The sequence below is a fragment of the Triturus cristatus genome, chromosome 5_1 (genome assembly GCF_964204655.1).
Source record: "Triturus cristatus chromosome 5_1, aTriCri1.1, whole genome shotgun sequence".
NCBI lineage: Eukaryota > Metazoa > Chordata > Amphibia > Caudata > Salamandridae > Triturus > Triturus cristatus.
The window spans coordinates 677,699,020-677,719,649 of record NC_140587.1 but is presented as its reverse complement, the minus strand read 5'-3'; the positions used below and the strand labels follow the sequence as shown (position 1 = coordinate 677,719,649).

Sequence of the window (20,630 nt, the reverse complement as noted above, 5' to 3'; positions counted from 1 at the left end):
CTCTGCCAGGAAGAAGGACTGCTGTGCTGCTGGAAGGACTGCCATGCTGCTGGAAGGACTGTCACTCTGCTGGACTGCTGCCCTGAAGAACTGCTGCCCTGTTGTGCTGACCTGCTGCCTCCTGCTCTCTTGCTTGGGTGAGGACTGGACCTGCATCTGCACCCAGAGGCTAGTTGACCGGCCCCCTGACTAAAGCCTCAGGTAAAGACCTCTTTAATGGTAAAGTAAACTTTTTAGTCTCAATTCTAAAATATATATCTGGAATTAAACTGAATGGATTTTTTGCAATTTTGGTCTTGTTTTATTTATAAAAAATTGCTCTATTTTTAAAATCTGTTGGGGGGTCCTTTTTGCGGTGTGTTTTCACTGTGTTACTATTTGAAGTGTTGCACAAATACTTTATACATTGCCTCTAAATTAAGTCTGACTGCTCTGTGCCAAGCAACCAGAGAGTTGAGCGTGGGTTAATTTATGGGTTGCTCGTGACTTCACCCAGACAAGGATTATGGTTTCTGCGTGAGTAGGGTTTCACCCCTCCTCAACCAGCAACCCCATTTCCTACAATGATGTTGGACTTGGCCATTTTTGCTGGATCACTCTTTTTGCCTTCACTCCTCCTATTTTTGCTGAATACATTGTTTTGGGGCTAGGACTCTGCACACTCTACCACTGCTAACCAGTGCTACAGTGTCTGTGCTTACTCCTTGAAACATGTTAGATTGGTGTTAGAAATGGCACATTCTCATTGGCTGATGCGAGGCCACAGCCAGGCAGAACCTAACACTCCCATCAGGGGTGGGTGATTACACTCACTGTATAATCTGCGCTCACCCTTGGATACCTTGGCACTAAGCAGTCAGGCTTATCACAGAGGCAATGTGTAAAGTATTGGCACAGCACTCTCACACAATAAATACACAGAGTGTCACAATAGAGATTTCACATGCGGTGTATGTAAATAAAGTTTGTATTCAACACACACATTAATTAACACATCATGATTATGTATTTCTGGGCATAAATTATTTTTGGAAATATTACTAGCAGTAGCAGGCCCAACCGTGTTAAAATGACATGAGTCATATGCACATTTGGGAAAGATCCTACTTTACCGCCCTGCACCCTATGCAGTGCAAAAAGTTCTTAGAATGAAGCTCACCCTAGCAATTATTATAATTCAATACCACACAGTTATAGAGTACACCCCAGATCACAACGATATCAGAAAGGTGTACACACTGATAATTACAACACTTTTAAGCAGCACCTTGGGCCAAGGTTGCACAAGTAAAATTCAATGTCAAATGAAGTATTCTTTTGGAAAGAAATCAACATGTAAATCAACACTGCCATGCGGTGCAATTAATAACAGGCAGTCACTCCCACACACTCACTCAGCACCGATACACGGTGCCATGGTTATCAGGCAGGTCTGTAGGGAGCGCACTCGCACACACATGCACACAGCACTGTAATGCGGAGCAAATGATATCCAACCGGTCAGTTGTTAATGCACATGCAGATCCCATGGCCAAAGTCCTCCTCCACCATTCAGCTAATAATAATAATAATAATAAAACCACTTATAGAGCGCCTGGTTACACTCAAAACGGTGTGTCCCCGCGCTAAGGAAATGCTAATGTCCACCCCGAGAGGCCGAGGTCCGAGGCCGACTCAATCCAGGGAGGAGAGGACCAATTATTCACTAGGGAAAAGGTGCGTTTTCAGCTTAAGTCTGAATCTGGCTTCGGAGGGTTCCATTCGCATGTCGAGAGGGAGATGGTTCCAGTTCCTACTAGCAAGAAGGCGAAAAGATCTGCCTCCCATCCTGGTCCTACGTACGCGGGGGAGCTGGAATAACATCGCGCCAGCCGATCTCAGATTACGAGTAGGTCGATGGATGGTAAGGAGATTGCGTAGGTAACCAGGTCCTTTCCCCTGGGCAATGCGATGAGCAAAGCAGAGTGCCTTGAACTTGATGCGCTCCTCAATGGGGAGCCAGTGAAGTTTCTGCAATGCAGTTTTACCTGAGGCCCTGCGGGGAAGATTGAGCACCAGGCGGGCGGCAGCATTTTGGACACACTGCAATTGATGTATGCCCTTTCTGCTAAGACCAAGGAGGAGGGCATTGCCGTAGTCCAGATGAGGAGTGACCAGGGCATAAATCAATGTTTTCCTGGCACTAATGGGGAGTAAGGTGAGAACCTTCCGAAGAGTTTTTAGTATTCCAAAGCATTTTCCTGTAGTTTTGTTAATCTGTTGTTTAAAAGAGAGCTCCTCATCCAGCAAAACTCCCAGATTTCGGACGGAATCTGCCGGAATGGGAAGAGCACCTAATTCTGGTGGCCACCATGCTTGGGACCAAGCCGAGGGGGATTTGCCAACCACTAGCACTTCTGTTTTATCGCCATTGAGGCGAAGGCAATTATTATTCATCCAGCCTGCCACAGCTCTCATGCAGTTGGAAATTTTTTTAGCATCCTCTATCTGATTGTTGGTGAGTTTAATTATCAGTTGGGTATCGTCCGCATATGAGACGATATCCACACCAAAAGTATCCACAATATGTGCCAAGGGCTCCATGTATAGATTGAATAGCGTGGGACTAAGACTGGAGCCCTGAGGAACCCCATGTCTCAGTTTGCGAGGGGTAGATTTATAGGGAGGATAGAAGATCTGAAAGCTCCTATTATCTAGAAAGGATTCTACCCACTTCAGAGCAGGACCTTCAACTCCCAAGTCTGAGAGGCGAGACAGCAGCGTCGAGTGCAGCACGGTGTCAAATGCTGCACTGAGGTCCAGTAGCACCAGCGCTGCCGTCTGCCCCTCGTCTGCAGCTAGTCTCAGACATTCGGTGGAGAAGAGCAACGCTGATTCAGTGGAGTGGCCCGCTCTAAAACCTGATTGAGTGGGGTGTAGCAGCGAATTTTCTTCAATGAATTTCATAAGTTGAATATTGACTACCTTCTCCACAACTTTCCCACAGAATGGGAGGAGAGAGATGGGGCGCAGATTTTTTAGCTGGGAGATGTGAATGTTAGGTTTCTTTTTCAGGGGTATGACCTGTGCAGTTTTCCAAGTATCAGGCACTTGGCACTCCTGGAAGGATAGGGAGATCAGATGTGAGATCTGTTCAATCATGCAGTCAAATATTCCCTTGCAACGAATGGGAGATATCACATCCAACGGAGAGCCGGACTGAATACTATTAACAATAGTGAGTAAATCTGACCTCTCTGGGACTCTAAAATGTGTCAAACAAGGTATAGTGGAGGTGACATTAGTCATTACCGGGGGTTTAGTTGGCAAATTGTCAGTAAAAGAAGCATGTATTAAGTCCACTTTGCTTATAAAGAAGTCGGCAATCTCTTCGCATAATTCATTGGAGAAGATGTCTTGGGCCTCTAACCTAGTAGGAACCGTCAGCTCTTTATAAATTGAAAAAAGTTCTTTAGTAGGATTTTTTGCCGATTCTATACGTTCTTTGAAATGAACGCCTTTGGCTGCTCTTATAAGTTTGTGATAGGCTTTAAGTTCTTTTTTATAAGCCAGTTTATCCTCGGATTTGTAGTTTTTCCTCCAGTTACGCTCCGTGGTTTTACATTTGGCTTTGGCTTCTTTAAGTTCTTTAGAGAACCAGGGGGCAGTCTTAGTATTCCTGGCGGGGGGTTTTAGTGTCCATGGTGCTACCTCATCCAGAGCCTCAGACATCCATATTTCATAGTCGGCCCAGGCTTTGAGCAGAGTATTGCTTAGAGACGGGGGTTCTTTAAGTAAAGCGGTTTTATAGCCTTCCTTCGTGAATTTCTTCCAGTCTCTGCGCTTTTGAGGTTTAGGTTTGATCTTACTATCCTCCTGTGGGCCAATTTCAATCTCAAAAGGAATAACAAAATGGTCTGACCATGTAATTTGTAATGGCATGGCAACCTTAACCCCTTCCCAGTTCGAAAAGATGGGGTCAAGAAGATGTCCTAGTTGATGAGATGGGAGGGTAGATTGCAGTATGAGCGACTGTGATTTCAAGGCCTCTATCACAGCATGAGCTTCCCTACAATTGGGGTCCTCAAAGTGAAAATTAATGTCACCCAAAATAAGAAATTTTTTATAGCGAAGGGCATGTTGAGATATTAGATCTGCTAGATTGTTACAGTACTCGGAGGTCTTACCGGGGGGCCGGTATATGAGAAATCCATTGATGACATTTTTAGGGTTGGCTGTGATCGAGAAGAAGCCTACCTCGCTGTTAGGTAGAGTGGCTTTCTCCAAAGTACAGTGTAGATCGCTTTTATAAATCATTGCCAATCCTCCACCCTTCTGCCTTTCCCTGTCAATTCTAAGCAGGTTGTATCCTACGGGGACAGCTTCCAGGGTATCAGGTGCTGAGGCTTCATCTAGCCATGTCTCTGTTAAGAAGAGAACGTCAAGATTACCTTCCAGCACCAGATCATGTATTTCTAATTGGTGTTTTTTAAGGGATCTACAATTTAATAGAGTCAGCTTCATGTTTAATATTCCCAACTCCTCTTTTCGAACATTCGTCACGGAGAAGCCGCAAGTAGCGCATTGAAGCATAGGAGAAGCCATAGAAAAAGTGTGGCTGCAGCTGTCCTGTATTCTGGGGCGAAGGGCAAGTAAATCATCAGTAGTGTACCTGATGTAAGTAGAGTTATTCCTGTCATTATAAACAGAAGAAGCAGGGGTACTGGCCCCGCGCCCCGGTCGGTCGCGGACGGGCGCAGACGGGCTTGCCTTTGGCGCGCCTTCGGCGCGCCGTCGGCGCGCCCGCTGCGCCCGCCCGCTGCGCGGACGGGGAAGTGACATCCTTAAGTACTGTGAAGTGCGTGACGAAAGCGTCCAACTACTGGACCGCTCTCGAATCGTTCCCCCAAGATGTCTACCGTCCTAGCCTGCCGGCGCCAGCAGCCAACTCAGCTGCGCCGGTCAGGAAACAGCAGCGAGGGGTCTCAGAGCAGCGCGAGCATATACAACAGCAGCAATCAGGTAAAAATGAGCAGATTAAAATATAATACAGGTTTTTAAAAACGCTATTTTTTTGTAAAGATAACGAAGCCAAAGAGCTCCGAAAATGCACAGAGAGAGAGCCCCCGGCTTCCGCCTCAGGGGTGAGCAATAGCAAGACTGAGCCTAGCTTGAGCGAGGTTAATATACCTAGCCTGCCGTGACGAAAGCGTCCAACTACTGGACCGCTCTCGAATCGTTCCCCCAAGATGTCTACCGTCCTAGCCTGCCGGCGCCAGCAGCCAACTCAGCTGCGCCGGTCAGGAAACAGCAGCGAGGGGTCTCAGAGCAGCGCGAGCATATACAACAGCAGCAATCAGGTAAAAATGAGCAGATTAAAATATAATACAGGTTTTTAAAAACGCTATTTTTTTGTAAAGATAACGAAGCCAAAGAGCTCCGAAAATGCACAGAGAGAGAGCCCCCGGCTTCCGCCTCAGGGGTGAGCAATAGCAAGACTGAGCCTAGCTTGAGCGAGGTTAATATACCTAGCCTGCCGTGACGAAAGCGTCCAACTACTGGACCGCTCTCGAATCGTTCCCCCAAGATGTCTACCGTCCTAGCCTGCCGGCGCCAGCAGCCAACTCAGCTGCGCCGGTCAGGAAACAGCAGCGAGGGGTCTCAGAGCAGCGCGAGCATATACAACAGCAGCAATCAGGTAAAAATGAGCAGATTAAAATATAATACAGGTTTTTAAAAACGCTATTTTTTTGTAAAGATAACGAAGCCAAAGAGCTCCGAAAATGCACAGAGAGAGAGCCCCCGGCTTCCGCCTCAGGGGTGAGCAATAGCAAGACTGAGCCTAGCTTGAGCGAGGTTAATATACCTAGCCTGCCGTGACGAAAGCGTCCAACTACTGGACCGCTCTCGAATCGTTCCCCCAAGATGTCTACCGTCCTAGCCTGCCGGCGCCAGCAGCCAACTCAGCTGCGCCGGTCAGGAAACAGCAGCGAGGGGTCTCAGAGCAGCGCGAGCATATACAACAGCAGCAATCAGGTAAAAATGAGCAGATTAAAATATAATACAGGTTTTTAAAAACGCTATTTTTTTGTAAAGATAACGAAGCCAAAGAGCTCCGAAAATGCACAGAGAGAGAGCCCCCGGCTTCCGCCTCAGGGGTGAGCAATAGCAAGCTAACCCCCACTACCCTACACCCATGGGCAGGAGATAAAGAGAACTTTCCTCCTGATCCCAGGCCACTCGCTGCTGGAGTTACACTTAATAAGAGTCAGAGGGAAGAAGATGGTAGGAGGTAGCAAGGCTAATGAGGCAGCAGTCGACAAATAGGGGTTTGGCCACTACTCTTGAAGTTCACCCACAGTATGCAGAGCAGAAGCAGGCTGCGGGTGATGGTCATTCAATCAACGGTCCTAAATTGTGCCTTTGGCACCAGCCCAGTTCTACGAAGCACAAGGTGGGGGTCAGGCAGTCTCTAGACCCGCTCCAGATTGCTCTTGGAAGCGTTCCAAATCCGGGCACTACTACCTGGCAATACAATTTTGTCTGGGAGCCTCCTGGTAGAAGGAGGCACCCGGCCTGGCACACGTTGAACAAAGTAGCACTCAGGCAATCCAGGCACAACGGAACACAAATCTGCTCTTCTGCAGCTCCCTGGAAATGAGGCACAAAAGCTGGTGAGCATTGATACAAGTAACACCCGACAGTTTCAGTCACACACAATAAAGAGTTGCAAATTTCGTACCTCCCTGGCAATGAAGTACAACTGGCGCGTGTTGATACAGGTCACACCAGACAATTCTGGTCAAACACAATGAAGAGTTGCAAATTCTGCACCTTCCTGGAAATGAGGCATAGCGTCAGGTGTGCGTTGATCTGAGTTGCACCAGACAATTCTGGTCACACACAATGAAGAGTTGAAAATTCTGTACCTCCCTGGAAATGAGGCACAACGTCTGGTGTGCATTGATATGAGTCACACCACACAATTGTGTTCACACACACAGGCACAGGTTCAGCGCTGCTGCACAAGGTAGAATGAGGCACTACTATGGGTGTGCCCTCACCTATGAGGGTTGCAACCTGTGAATAGGACACAGCACGCAGTCGGCGTGTCGCATGAGAGACATGCGGCACGATCGACAAACTGGGCCATGTGGGGTACCACAACCGTTGAATCAGCTCACCACCAACAAGACACTTATGCGTGTTGAGGTCCATAGATGTGGGCAATACTTTGGGGCTACACAAAAGGCAATCTGGGCTCCAGGCACAATACTCAGTTCCATTCTCATGTCGAACTACTAGGATCCAGCAGATGATGTGGACAGTTATGAGGGCACCGCTCTCCAGGTGTCACAAGTGTCTCCGGGTGTCACAAGAAAAAGGTGTGTAAATTAGCCGTTAAGAGCTTCAGGCAGGGAAAAGATGTCTTTCCAAAAGTTACTTTTCCCAAATATTTATTAAAAATGCAAAGTCACCATTAAATTGAACTTTTAATAAATATTAAAAAAAGAGTGGTTGAATTTCACTTCTAGCTGGTTCTAAACCAAAGATACAAAATTCATACTTTAATCCATACTCTGGTTTTCTGTATAAGATAGACAGGCCAGTGATATAAGCTTACCGGGCCTTGTCACTGTAGGGAGATGGTGACATTATTTTTCGAATGTCCAACATTTAAATACCCTGCACTCTGCCTTGTGGACTACAAGACCTACATAAGAGCGACTTAATAATATTTAAAAGGGAGGTCTTCTGCCTGTCATAAAGGATTATATTGACAGTTCGCACTGCAAGTTATGAACTGCAACAATACAATGGCAGGTCTGACACCATGCATTTTAGGCACACTCTCTGAAAGGCTGTTGCAGGGTCATCCCAACCTTTTTACCTTCACCCTCTAGGCACTCTACCATTGCTAACCAGTGCTAAAGTGCTTCTCCTGTCTCCTTGAAACATGGCAGAATTAGCTTGTATGCACATTACACATTTAATTTACTTTTAAGTCCCTAGTAAAGTGGTACCCCATGTACCCAGAGCCTGTAAATTAAATGCTAACAGTAGGCCTGCAGCACTGATTGTGCCATCCAATTAAGTTGCCCTTTTAAACATGTCTCAGGCCTGCTATTGCAGTGTGTAGTGTTGAAACTGCCAATTCAAACTGGAAAAACAAACCTTTTGCCAGGCCAAAACCTTCTTTTTTAATATATATAACTTACCCCTAGGGTAGGCCTTGAACAGCCCAAAAGGCACAGTGCAGTGTCCTTAAAAGTTTGAGATGCACTTTTAAGTTTTACATGTCCTGGTAGTGAAAAAACGACTAAATTGTTTTTCACTACTGCAAGGCCTACCCCTCCATTAGGATAACACTGGGTTACATTATTGCATTTAATAAATGATAACTTTCAATTTGGAGCAGGTAGACAGCTTGATTTTGGTGTCTAAAGCATTGTAATTTAAAGCCGTCTTTAATGGGAAAGTCTGATTTGTAGTCCCAATTCTGAAAAGGCCACTTTTAGAAAGTTGTCATTTTCTTGTCCTAACCATTTGGTGTCTGCAGCCTGTTCCTGGGTCACATGACTGGGTGTAGCTGTCAGTTTGTCTTTGTGTATTCCTCCCAGACAGAGAGACAAAGGGAACCTAGGTGTGGCAGAATGGGCTACTCTGACTTAGCGATAGGGAAAAGCTATTACCTATTACACTTGAATTCACAAAGGCTCTGACTGAACCCTCTCACAGAAGGTTTGAAACTAGTCTTTTCTGGGCCCAGGCAAATTGGGGCTAGGGCTTGGTGAAGGGGATGCCTTACACCTTAGGGTTGTGGAAGACTCGAGAAACATCTCCTACTTCAAAGTGAGCATCAGGTATAAATATTGAATTCCAGACCCCCAACTCTTCAGTACCCTCCTGGGCCTGTGGATGCTACAGACAAAGCACTGCTGTGCTCCTTTGCTGCCAGGAGGACTGCCAGTCTCATGCCCTGCTGCACTGCTTGCTCAGAAGAATGGCTGGAGAAAGACCTTAAACAGAGGCTGAACTGCCTTAAAGGGTGAGTCAGTTGACCTGCTGTTCTGATCTACAGAGAAATTATAAGCTCCAGAGGCTGCAATTGCCCAACTGAGCGGCTTCCTGGACATGCCTGAACCCTGCTGGCCTCTGTTGGAGTGAGTTGTGGACCCCCAAGTTGTGCCCCTCTGGTCCTGGACCCTTTGTGTGGCCTCAGGTGTGCTCTCCTGAAGTTTTTGGGCTCTTCGCTAATGTGAAGATCTTGCTGTCCATGCTGCCCACCAATGAGAAGTTCTGGCGAACCAGACTCTTTACGTGACAGCGACCACCAATGGCACCCGGCAGCAGGATATTGTTTCTCACACTACAGCATCAACAGCTCACGGTGCCCACTAACGTTAAGCTCCAGGAATGACCATCAGTGAAGCCCTAAAGAATCTTCCTTCTACAGTGATATTCACCCACAATGGTCATCTGCAACACTCTCCCTGCTCCCTGCAGCCCCTTCTACTGAAAACTTAATTCTGTGCTGGACTGTGAAGGTAATTATTTTAGAGGGACTTTTCTGGTCCCTGCACATGGCCCATGCACCATCGTGGTCGGCATGAACTTGTGACTTTCTATGGGCCTCGCATAGCCAGATAGCAGCAAGTTGCACTTTGCAATTCTTGCCGCTATATTTGCGTAAATGTTTAAAAATGCATATCTCTAGGTCTACTGATTGGAATTCTGTCATTTTAGTGTCAAATCGTTAAACTTGCTCTATTCGACTGGACGATTTCTTGTGTGATGTCTTCACATTATTTTGGTTTGAAGTGCTGCATAAATACTTTGTGCATTGCCACTCTAAAGTAAGTCTTTGTATCAAGCTATCATAGGGTCAAGCACAAGTTAGTTTGGGGTTTGCTTGTGACTGTGGTTGCTGTTTGAGTAGGATTTCACTCCTCTTAACCTGTAATCCAATTTCTTGCAAAGGCACACTAGGTGCTGCAGTTCCAAGGTGGCATTTAACGTCCAGGTCATAGGTACATTTTCTAAAACATATACCTGGGCCCTATAGGCAAGCTACATTTGTCAATCTGGGATAAGGTAGTTTAACTATGTTAAATTGCAGCAGCACAGATAGTTTACTCCTGTTTAAAAGGGATAAAAGAGTACAGAGTTCTAAGATCAGCAAAAATAGGGTATGGTAAAAAGGCTAAAAATCTGTGGTCACCAAACAGAAAGGGTAAATATCCAAAAATAGACACGTTGATTGTGTTCTTAGGGAAGGTGCAAGTATGTCTTTACAAGAGAATGCATTAATAGACCCTTTCGGCTCTTCCTTTTATTAAAAATCAGAGAATGAATGTAAAGACTGTAAAGACAGTCTGCATGTAAAAGGAGGTGATATTGTTCATCTGGGGGTTGTTCCTAATGCAACATACACTATTCAATCAATCAATCACTGCATTTGTAAAGCGCGCAACATACCTGAGAGGGTTTAAAGGCGCTGGGGAGGGGGGGGGGTGCTACTGGTCGAAGAGCCAGGTCTTGAGGAGTCTTCTGAAGGCCACCATGTCCTGGGTCTGTCGTAGGATGGTGGGGAGAGATTTCCAGGTCTTGGCGGCGAGGTAGGAGAAGGATCTGCCGCCGGCGGTGGTTTTTCGGATGTGAGAGACTGTGGCGAGGGTGAGGCTGGCTGAGCGGAGGCTTCGGGTGGGGGTGTTGAAGCTGAGTCGGTTGTTGAGGTAGGTGGGTCCGGTGTTGTGCAGTGCTTTGTGTGCGTGGATCAGGAGCTTGAAGGTGATCCTTTTGTTGACGGGGAGCCAGTGCAGGCCTCTCAGGTGGAGTGTGATGTGGCTGCGGCGGGAGATGTCGAGGATGAGTTTTAGGTAATGTGAGCATAACCTGGAGTCACACCTTGACAAAAGGTTTCTATGTGTTTTCCATTCTGAGGAACCCATGCAGCATTTTCTACAAAACTTACCTTGGGTGGGGATAAATGCTTTGGGTGACTTCTGCTTTGGAGAAGTTTAGAGACTTGTGTGTCGTGGGTGGGTTTTGTGGGCTATAATAGTCGCTTTAAATCTAAACATAACAATAGGAACAAGAACAGTTCAGTTTAATTGGGAACGTAAAGAAGATTGCTGGTGATTGCTTTTAATGTATTTAGCAGGCTGTTATGGTGGATTGTCCTTGTATATGAACATTTTTATGTCCAAATCAGGCTTGCTTTCCCATCTGCATTGAAAGATAATAGGAATTCAAAATGCTGAGGGATAGTTCTGACACGGTCTGAAAATCAGAATGGAAGGCTGGTTCTTGAAAACTTTTAGATGAACAAAGAATGGACATTTGAACATTATGGCTTTGCGGCAGGAAGTCAACGATTTCTGTGTAACATGCCCCTTTTGAGGAGATGAGCATTTGAAACCAAAGTAATTCCAAGTCTTTCAAGCCTTTTCACTTCAGTCACTAATGTGCATCATATGTCCATGGAAGTTAGTCACTGTTAGTAAATCCATCTCTTTTGCTCTGCTCCATGTTTCAACCTCTGTAATGTATTTAAATTAAGCTCGAAAAAGCTAATAGGCAGCCATTAGTCTAACTCTTATGAATAAATTGCAAATATCAAAAGAACTATGAATATAATTGATTTGTTGTATAGTTCTTCCAGAACATCAGATTTTGTTACTGGGTTTCAACCTCCATTTTTTACACTTAAGTGATGGACCAGACAGTGATTTACCCTTTCTTTTTTTTTGTTCATAATAGCGCTTTATCTATGCCAGATTATATGCTGGTGAATACTGAGGTTATGTTTTCTGGAAATGCATATGCCATTTTAATATTTTATTGTATGTATCAAACCTAGATGTCACCCTAACACAATTTCTTTAAGGACTTGCAGATTAGTTACACGGATTCTCCATATAAATTACATGTTGACAAATCATAGGTTTTGCCACTCAATGAATTTTGTTTTAAATAGATATTTAAAAGATATAGGCTAGTGTGAAATGATAAAATAATATAAAATAATAACAAAATTATATGTTTTAGAATTTGGTACTGTAACTTTATTGAGAATATAAAGTTGTTTCACTGATGGAGAAAATGTCCACTCTGTTTCTGTCATGGTGGGGTAAACTAAGTACAATTAAAATTAAGACTCCGGGGGGGCCCTCTCTTGGGTGGGCGGCATTGTGAAAATGACCGTTACCGAAAATTCTCTATCTGATGCAAGTTATGCCGCTGCTGCCTCCCCCCGCTATCTTGCGAAAATTGCAGGATGCACTGGAGACCTTCATATGGGCGGGTAAGCGGGCTCGGATGGCGAAGGAACGCACATACCTGCCGCTGGCCAAGGGGGGATTGGGAATACCAAACTTGAAGAAATATTATCAGACCGCTCAGCTACGATATGTAGTCAAATGGCAGCGTCTAATGACCGAAAAACACTGGTGCTTCCTGGACCAGGCAGTAGCCGGCGTCCATATCTGGAAGAACCTGTGGCTACTGCGTAAATATCTCCTGCCTGTGTTATATATCTCGCCAGTGGTTAGGGCAACTGTCGAGGTCTGGGACAAAGTGTGCTCCTCCTACCAACTTTCCACGCGTATTTCGCCACTTACACCGATCATAGGGAATCCGGACTTCCCTCCTGCGATGTCAGAGAAAGCGTTTGCGCCTGAACAGGAAGCACAATGTAAGCGGGTTGGTGACCTGTTTGATGTGCAAGGCCTGTTGGGTTTTAAGGCCCTCCAACGAGACTTTGGGCTCCTGGACTAGGAACATTGGCATTACTTAGTGGTCCGGCACTGGGTGTCCTTACCTAGGGTTAAGCCACATGCTCCCAGAAGGTTCACGTTGTTTGAAGGCTAGCTTTTCACTTGAGCAGTTGACTGTCGTATTCTATCTGATATTTACTCCTTTTTAATTACTATACACCGCTACGCTCTCCGGCCTGAAAGAGATGGGAGCGGGAATGCAAACGCAGTTTCACGGACAAGGAGTGGCTAGACGTTCTGCACCGAGCACGCACATTTGCCACAAGTGCCGCGGGCAAGGGAACTCTATTAAAATTAGCACATTACTGGTATTATACCCCGGCGCGCTTGGCTCAGTGACAGAGGGGGAGGTTGGATGAATGCTGGTGGCACGGCGCTCACTCAGGCACGCTCCCCCACCTACTGTGTCACTGCCCCAAACACCATAGATACTGGCCGAAAGTCTTGACCGACAATGACGCAATGTTCAATACCGAAATACCCCCCTTTCCGGCTTACATCATATTGGAGTTGCCCAACGCTTTAACCTATCCCTTACACTCCGAACTGGGTAAGGCTATCACACTGGCATTGTGCACTGCTAAACAGGTCCTGTTGTCCAAATGGGACATGGATGTGATTCTGACCCACGCGGATTGGCTCCATAAACTGTGGGACCTATTAGGGATGGAGAAATTGACAGCTACGGGTAACCACACCCTGCCCAAATTTGAGAAACGATAGGGGCCCCTCTATTTCACACCTCTCGGGAGAATTCCAACAATTAACCTGCCCAATATACCTACAAATACCACAGATTACACCTCCCACACCCCCAGCCGACCCAGGGGAAATGATAGAGTGAGTCTACATCTAAACAATCTGAGCAGGCGTTGTTTTTTGTTGCTATTGTTTACAGTTTAATGTGAGTCTAGATTATGTTCCCTCCTATTTTCTCCCCCCCATCCCTCCCTTCTATCTGAATCACATGAATACCGCACCGGCCTATGGATGTAGGTGCTGAGTGATGTAAACTGAATCGATACTTTACTGCTTATCCCTCACCTGCCCATGGATGTAGGCGACAGCTATTGTTCCATATTCCACTTTCTGAAATCAATAAAAAGTTACAATCCTAAAATGAAGATTTTATCTATTTTACATTATAGATGTTGCTTATTAGGATACCTAAAGATGTTATAAAAAACGACTGATGGTTTACTATCCACATTATTCGGAAAGGAAAGAAGAACTAGAAATTCTAAATTAGACAGTAAGGAGCTTGGAGGTGGGATTTAGCAAGATCTTGAGATTTCTACTTTATATCACTTTTCTTTTAAAGAAATTGTAAATATGATGAAAAGATCCAGGTTTTTGCTTTCACCTTTAATACTTCACTCTTGCTTGCTGATGGCGGCTATTATTATACATTAAGTTCTTGATGTCTCTCATATGGTAAAATGTTGAGAATAAAATAAACTATAGAAGTGTTCTCTATACACAAGGCGGTCTCTGCTTTAGGCCGCCCATGGCCTCGAAATGTAATGAAGGGGTGGTGGTGATTTCCGTGCTTACTCCCCCGTAACCGACAGCCACAGGTAAAGGTGGGGGGCACACTGCCCCCAAAACTCATGCCATCCGGGGTGCACCACCCCCCTTTGCTATGCCACTGTATAGAAGAATTGAAAAAATAAAATAATTTGTTGAGTCATATTTTGCCATTGCAACATATTCCTGACAATTTCCTTTATCATATTAACAAACCTAGAGCTTCACATTCACTTGGTTGACAAAATGACTTTCTTATGAGGGATTTCTGACAGCTTCTACATCTGCCTTACATTTGTCAGTTGAAATGAAAGCTTCCTCAATATATAAATTACTTTATAGTCAGGGATAAAGTATTGTCTAATCTTTATTCTAGCTCACAAACTTTACTCCTCTTCTGTAACAGATTGCTTTACATCCCATTGCTAAAGTTTACAATGAAAATTGTCAGTAATCAAAACTGCTGGTTCTGTAGCTGCACATTTGGTCAAAGAATAGTGACATTCATGGACTTTGTATATCTTTCTCTGTCTTGTGCATCTTTCAAGGTAATTGATAAGAATGTTATAAGAAAGGTCATTTTTTGATTAACTTATAGCTATTGCCCTGCAGGTTATTTTGTTTAGATGTATAAATGCAGGAACGTTATACTTTAAGGCATGCTGGAGTGTGGTCTGTCATAATTATAGATTATTTAGAACCAACTTTTCATCAGCTCATCTTACTATTAAACATGATTTGCTGTGGTCACCCTTCAGCAAGTTTCTGTCTAAGCCTATTTGTATCATTAACAGAAAATGTTGAGATTTTTAAAGCTCCTTGAACATGTTAGTACTGAATATTTTCTCACAATGTTTTATTTTGTGTGAAATACGTTTGAACTGAGGAATGATGCTGACATGGACTTTCTTTACAACTAGCGCTGTAAAATAATTTACTCATACCTTATCTGAATTGCTATATTTGCTCTATGTATAAGTCATTTATTAGGACCATTATACAGACTTTCCTTCTTCACCTTTCTTCTTATTTAATGACTTTTTTTATTTTCTGTTACATTGTCTTACTTATTGTTTTCAATTGAACTTTCAAGTACAAACATTATTTTGATCTAGAAAGTATAATATGATAAAGTACTTTACCCGAGTATCATACATAGTTTGGCAAACAAATTATTTTTATATTCCTATTTTAACTTTTTCTCTATAATTCTGAGGCAATTTTTCAGAATGGCTTATTTTGAATCTCTGCTTAATTCTTATACCTCTTTTCTGTTACAAAAATGAAATACCTGAGAATCTCACCCCTTGTTTAGCTGTTGGTTCTGATAAACTTAGTGGCAGATTTATTATAGTTTTGCATAGCCCTTGAACCACGCAAGGTGACACAGAGTGATGCAAAACCTAGATTCAGATTTACTAAGCAACATAAGGCCAACCTGCATGGCTCTGTGTGGCTTGGTAAATGTGGTGTAGTGCAAGGTTGCCTTGCGTTACACTATGTGGTGGGGGAGTTACATAGGTGGAGCATGGGTGTTCTCACAAATCCACCCATGCATTTCCAGATTTACCAACAGTGGCAGACCTGGGAATGTATCAGAATTGTATGACTTCCCGCAAGAGGCGCAACAAGGAGAACTATCTTTATTTCACCTTGCTGTTTCCTATTTCTAAGTGATACATTCTACAAGATGCAAGGAAACACATTGTGCGCCACCACAAGGAGAAGAGAGGAATGTGCCACATCTTAATATATATGGAGCATTCCTGCCATCTGTATTTAACACAGTGCAGCACAGGACGTTGCCTTGCTGTGTTGTGCTGTGTTAAAAATAAATACATCTGCCCCCTGGTCTTTGTGTTCCTCTAGCTCCTGATAAACACTGGCAGCAGCAGGAGTCAGGTAATCAGCAGTCCAGCAGAGTGGCAGTCCTTCAGGAGTACAGCAGTCCTTCTTCCTGGCAGATTATCTGCATGTCCAGAAGTGTACTGAAATGGTGGAGTCTGAGTTCCAGTATTTATACCCAATGGTTCCTTTGGAGTAGGGAAGAGGTCAAGGACAGGCCTTTGAAGCACTCAACTGCCATGGCTCCAGGCTCACTACAGAGGGGTATGCAGCCCTTTGTGTGGGGACAGGACACATCCTATTCAATTGTAAGTGAGGCTGGGTCCAGATGCTCCCTCCCATCCTACCAGGATGGCCTATCAAGTCACACCTAAGCTCCCATTGTGTGTGACTGTCTAGGGGGAATACACAAAGCCCAGCTGTAACCCACCCCAGACGTGATCAGAGTCAGGCAGCAAGCACTAAACGGCTAAAGTAGGAAAATTCCAACTTTCTAAAAGTGGCATTTTTAGAATTGTAATTTAATATTCAACTTCATCATAAATTTGGATTTTAAATGGTGATTTCAGTGACACTTGAAATAGTTATCTCTTCCCATTTGGAAATTATGCTTATAAAATGTAATTCTGTAATCTCAATGTTATCCTATAGGTACAGTAGATATAGACCTTGATGTAGTGAAAGACGAATGTAAACGTTTTTCTCTACCAGGATTTTTAAGTTTTAAAAGTACATGGCCTGCCTTTTAGATACTTTGTACCCTGACATCTGAGTTGTCCAGGGACCACCCTAGGGGTGACTTGTATGTAGAAAAAGGGAAGTCTTTGGCCTGGCAAAAGGTTTATTTTACCTGGTAGTGTAAACTGCACACACAGGCTCAGCAAAGGCAGTAGAGGGCTACTTAAGTGGTTGGCACAATCAGTGCTGCAAACCCACTAGTAGCATTTAATTTACAGGCCCTGGGTACATGTAGTACCAATATCCTAGGCACTTATAAGTAAATTTAATATGCCATTTTGGGAGGAAAGAATATTACCATGTTTAGGGGAGAGAGCACAATCACTTTAGCACTGGTTAGCAGTCCTAATACCAGGAAACATGAGGTCAGGACAATGGAGAAGATAGACAAAACAAGTCCACCCTAAGGCTGTCTGGTCTAACAATTAGAATTGTATGATCAATGGCATTCAAAGTTGTCTAGTAATTCTAACAGTGGCAAGGTTCTTATACCACAGTCACTTAGCTTTAATCATAGAATATCTATCATCGTCAGCAGCTCTGATTTTCTATTTAGCTTTTTGTGAAAAAGATTCACTTGTGAATGAAAATACTGTGTCTAATGACAAAGTCCTTGTGCACAGTAGATAGTGACCTTCATACCAGCTTTACTGTAAAAAGCAAACTGACAATGATCTAAAATGTTGTACCTCCATTCCCTGCCCTGAAGGAACTGATTAAAACCTTTGCAAACCTGGCCACATTTATGGAGCTAGTTGCCGAACACAATGGGCTTCTTGCTCTACCGGTGGCAGAGTTCTTTACATAATTAAAATCCCCATATATTATGTGTGCACTTTTAATAATAAATAACAACAGTTGCACACTGGCAGGTCATCCTCATGTTTCCTATGAGGTTCTGATTGGAATGAAGGTGTGTGACACACTGCAACATGATGGCTTGACTCGAAAACAATAGGCCTCAGCATGCAGTGCAGATTAAATTGAAGATACAGTGACTCACACAATAAACTTGTCATTGTCAGTGAAGCCAGCAATCAGGCTCTTCAAACTCTTCAGTTGGATTCCTCAGCAGTGGCACACATATGAAAGCTGTGATGGACTGTGAAAAATGATGTAGAAGATGATGGGATTTGATCTAATGGCTTTATTTTCATATTCTGAAATGTAAACTTCTGTTGTAATCATGGCTTCATCATTTGATTCTGGGCAAAATACGTAATCCCCCTTCCTAAAACTATAAATATGTGTAATTCAGTATATATGCTTGACATAAAATATAATTATGCAGTTTGGTATGGTCCTGCACAGATGCCTCTTCTGCACCTCCTGATTTTGATAACTTGGATTAGAGAGATCACCACATACAGTATATTTTTAGGTGGAGCCTGGGCAGCGCATGCGCTGCTCTGTGAGGCAAGCTGTAATATAGACTGTATCTTGAAGCACCCCCATCTTTTCAATTCTTTCCTGTTCGTGCCCTTCATAAATGCATGCTTTTGGTTGGTCAACATGCTTCAATAGTCCCGCTTCTTAGTGTTTCAAACTCCCCAAGGAGACTGCCCCTGTTACACATGGGCGTACTTTTTTTTATATAGGTTTCATTGTGCGCACTAATTTTTTATTGTTTGCCTCAGTTTGTGTATCATCACAGCGCCCGCTTTACGGACGCTGTGCTTTATGTTTCGGTTGGCATTTGCATCGCAGGTTTAATTATTGTTTTGCTTTGGAGGCTGTGTGCCTTTTAACGATGTGTCCCCTTTAATTTTCACCATCGTGTCTTGTTTCTTGCTCGTGGCAGCCTGCTCGCCCAGTGCCGTCTCTCCTTTCAGCTTGCCCCATCACCCTTCTGAGATCGCTGCTCGTATTTAAAGTGATTTCCCCAAAATTACAGGATGTTGAGCCGACTCCGAGACTCGAACTCCTGAGTAGGCAGCATTTGCCGCACGCCCTTCACAGCATGTTTGATACCGTTTCATTGCTATTTCTTAAATGTTGCCAGATGGAGTTATTTATAAGCTCAAATGCTGTTCCAGTCACAAAGCATGCTGTCTCACACCACCTCCTCCCTCCTTTAATTTTTACCATTGCATCTTGTTTCCTGTCGCCCTGTGCCGTCTCTCCCTACCTCTTCACCCCGCACCCACCATCCATCCAAGATCGCTACTTGTATTTTAAGGGATTTGCCCAAAATCACAGGACACTGCTTGCTCATCACTGACTCGGCACCCTGAAAGCTGTGGGGACGTACAATACGCCGCATTACTAAATCCTTATAAGGTCCCAAAGGCCAGACCTTTTGTATTGCAAATGCCTGTTTTATGTTATGCACCAAATGTTTGAGATGTTTCTACTGATAAAAATGTTTTATGTGAAGTGTTCAACAGGTTGGTACTTGGCACTAAGTGGGTTCCATAACAGATATCTCAACTAAATATATAATGTAAATCTAAGCTATATATCGAGCACAGCACATATAATCCCTTTTCTGTGATAACAATCTTTTCTTTACATGTATGGACTTTGTCTGCATATCCTCGACTGGGTTGGAGAACCAGTCTTGACAAGAGGTCTACCCCAAAGACTGCTAAATTAAACATGAACATTTATTGCATTATTAAATGTGCTTTTCATAGATAATTTTGCAAATATCTAGCTATAAATTATCATAACAAAATGTAGGACCAGTCTGGGAATGTTCTGTAATCATGGACATCAATTCACCAAAATACTAGAAGAAGTGACATCACGTGGCCTTTGACCTATTGATGACATCTCAGGAACTGACATCACAGGATCATTCAACAAATTACATCATAGGAAATGACATCACATAACCTCTGGCATGCTGGCAGTGTGTGGTGTAACTACATTCTTGACTGGTGCATTCTAATGCAAATTTGGCCAATTGTGGAGTAGGCATGAATGGTACAATGTCTCATGTCCATGATATGCATGCTTTCAAAATACCCTTACTGGCTTATTTTGCAAATTCTTCACCATAATTGTAGTAGACAAGTATGTGTTACTCCCTGTGGTCCTCAATCACCACCCATTCCAGAAATTTTCAATTGCAAATTCAAATCATGCAAACAATTCAAAATTAGAGGTGCCCTCTGAGAGCCGAGCAGTGTCCCATTATGGAATGCACAATGCGACATCCCAAGTACTTGACATATTGTCCAGATGAAAAAGATGCCCTAAGCAGATGATAGTCATAGACACACCATTTAATCTCAACTTGAGACATTGTATTGAGGACTGAAAAAAAACGGGAAGCATAGTGGGCTTTAAAATAGCCCTGAATGCCACAATGAATGCCTGCTATGGAATGACATGTAATTCAATAAGCACACAAACACAACTTCCTTTGCAAAACATATTAGGTCCCAAGTTAACCTAACAATGGGAAAATGGAGAACATGGCAACCAACACTTAGTTTTAACTAGCATTTAAAAAAATATCAAGGGCCTCATTTACAAGGCCATGGCGCCACTCACTGTTTTTGACGCACCGGCATCGCAGTCTGCCTGCCCATATTTATAAGACCACATAAAGTCACCCTGCGTGACTTTTCATGGCCTTGTAAATATGGGTCCCTTTCACTCATTACTCTGCGTGAAAGGGGCAACATCCATGGAACCTAGCACATTGCCAGATTGACAAAGTTTTGTAAAGTTTTGTAAAGCTGGGAATGCCCAGAATCCTACTCTTCCCCAGAGGAGGCGTAGGAGTGGAGCAATGAGGAGAAAAACTTGTAT

The 20,630-nt window shown here is 43.8% G+C and overlaps 1 protein-coding gene across 3 annotated transcripts in view; it reads right to left on the bottom strand.

The window, feature by feature from the left end:
* ST18 (ST18 C2H2C-type zinc finger transcription factor) overlaps window positions 1–20,630 on the bottom strand; it is a 388,994-nt gene that overhangs the window by 96,328 nt on the left and 272,036 nt on the right. The gene's annotated exons all lie outside the window — the stretch shown is intronic.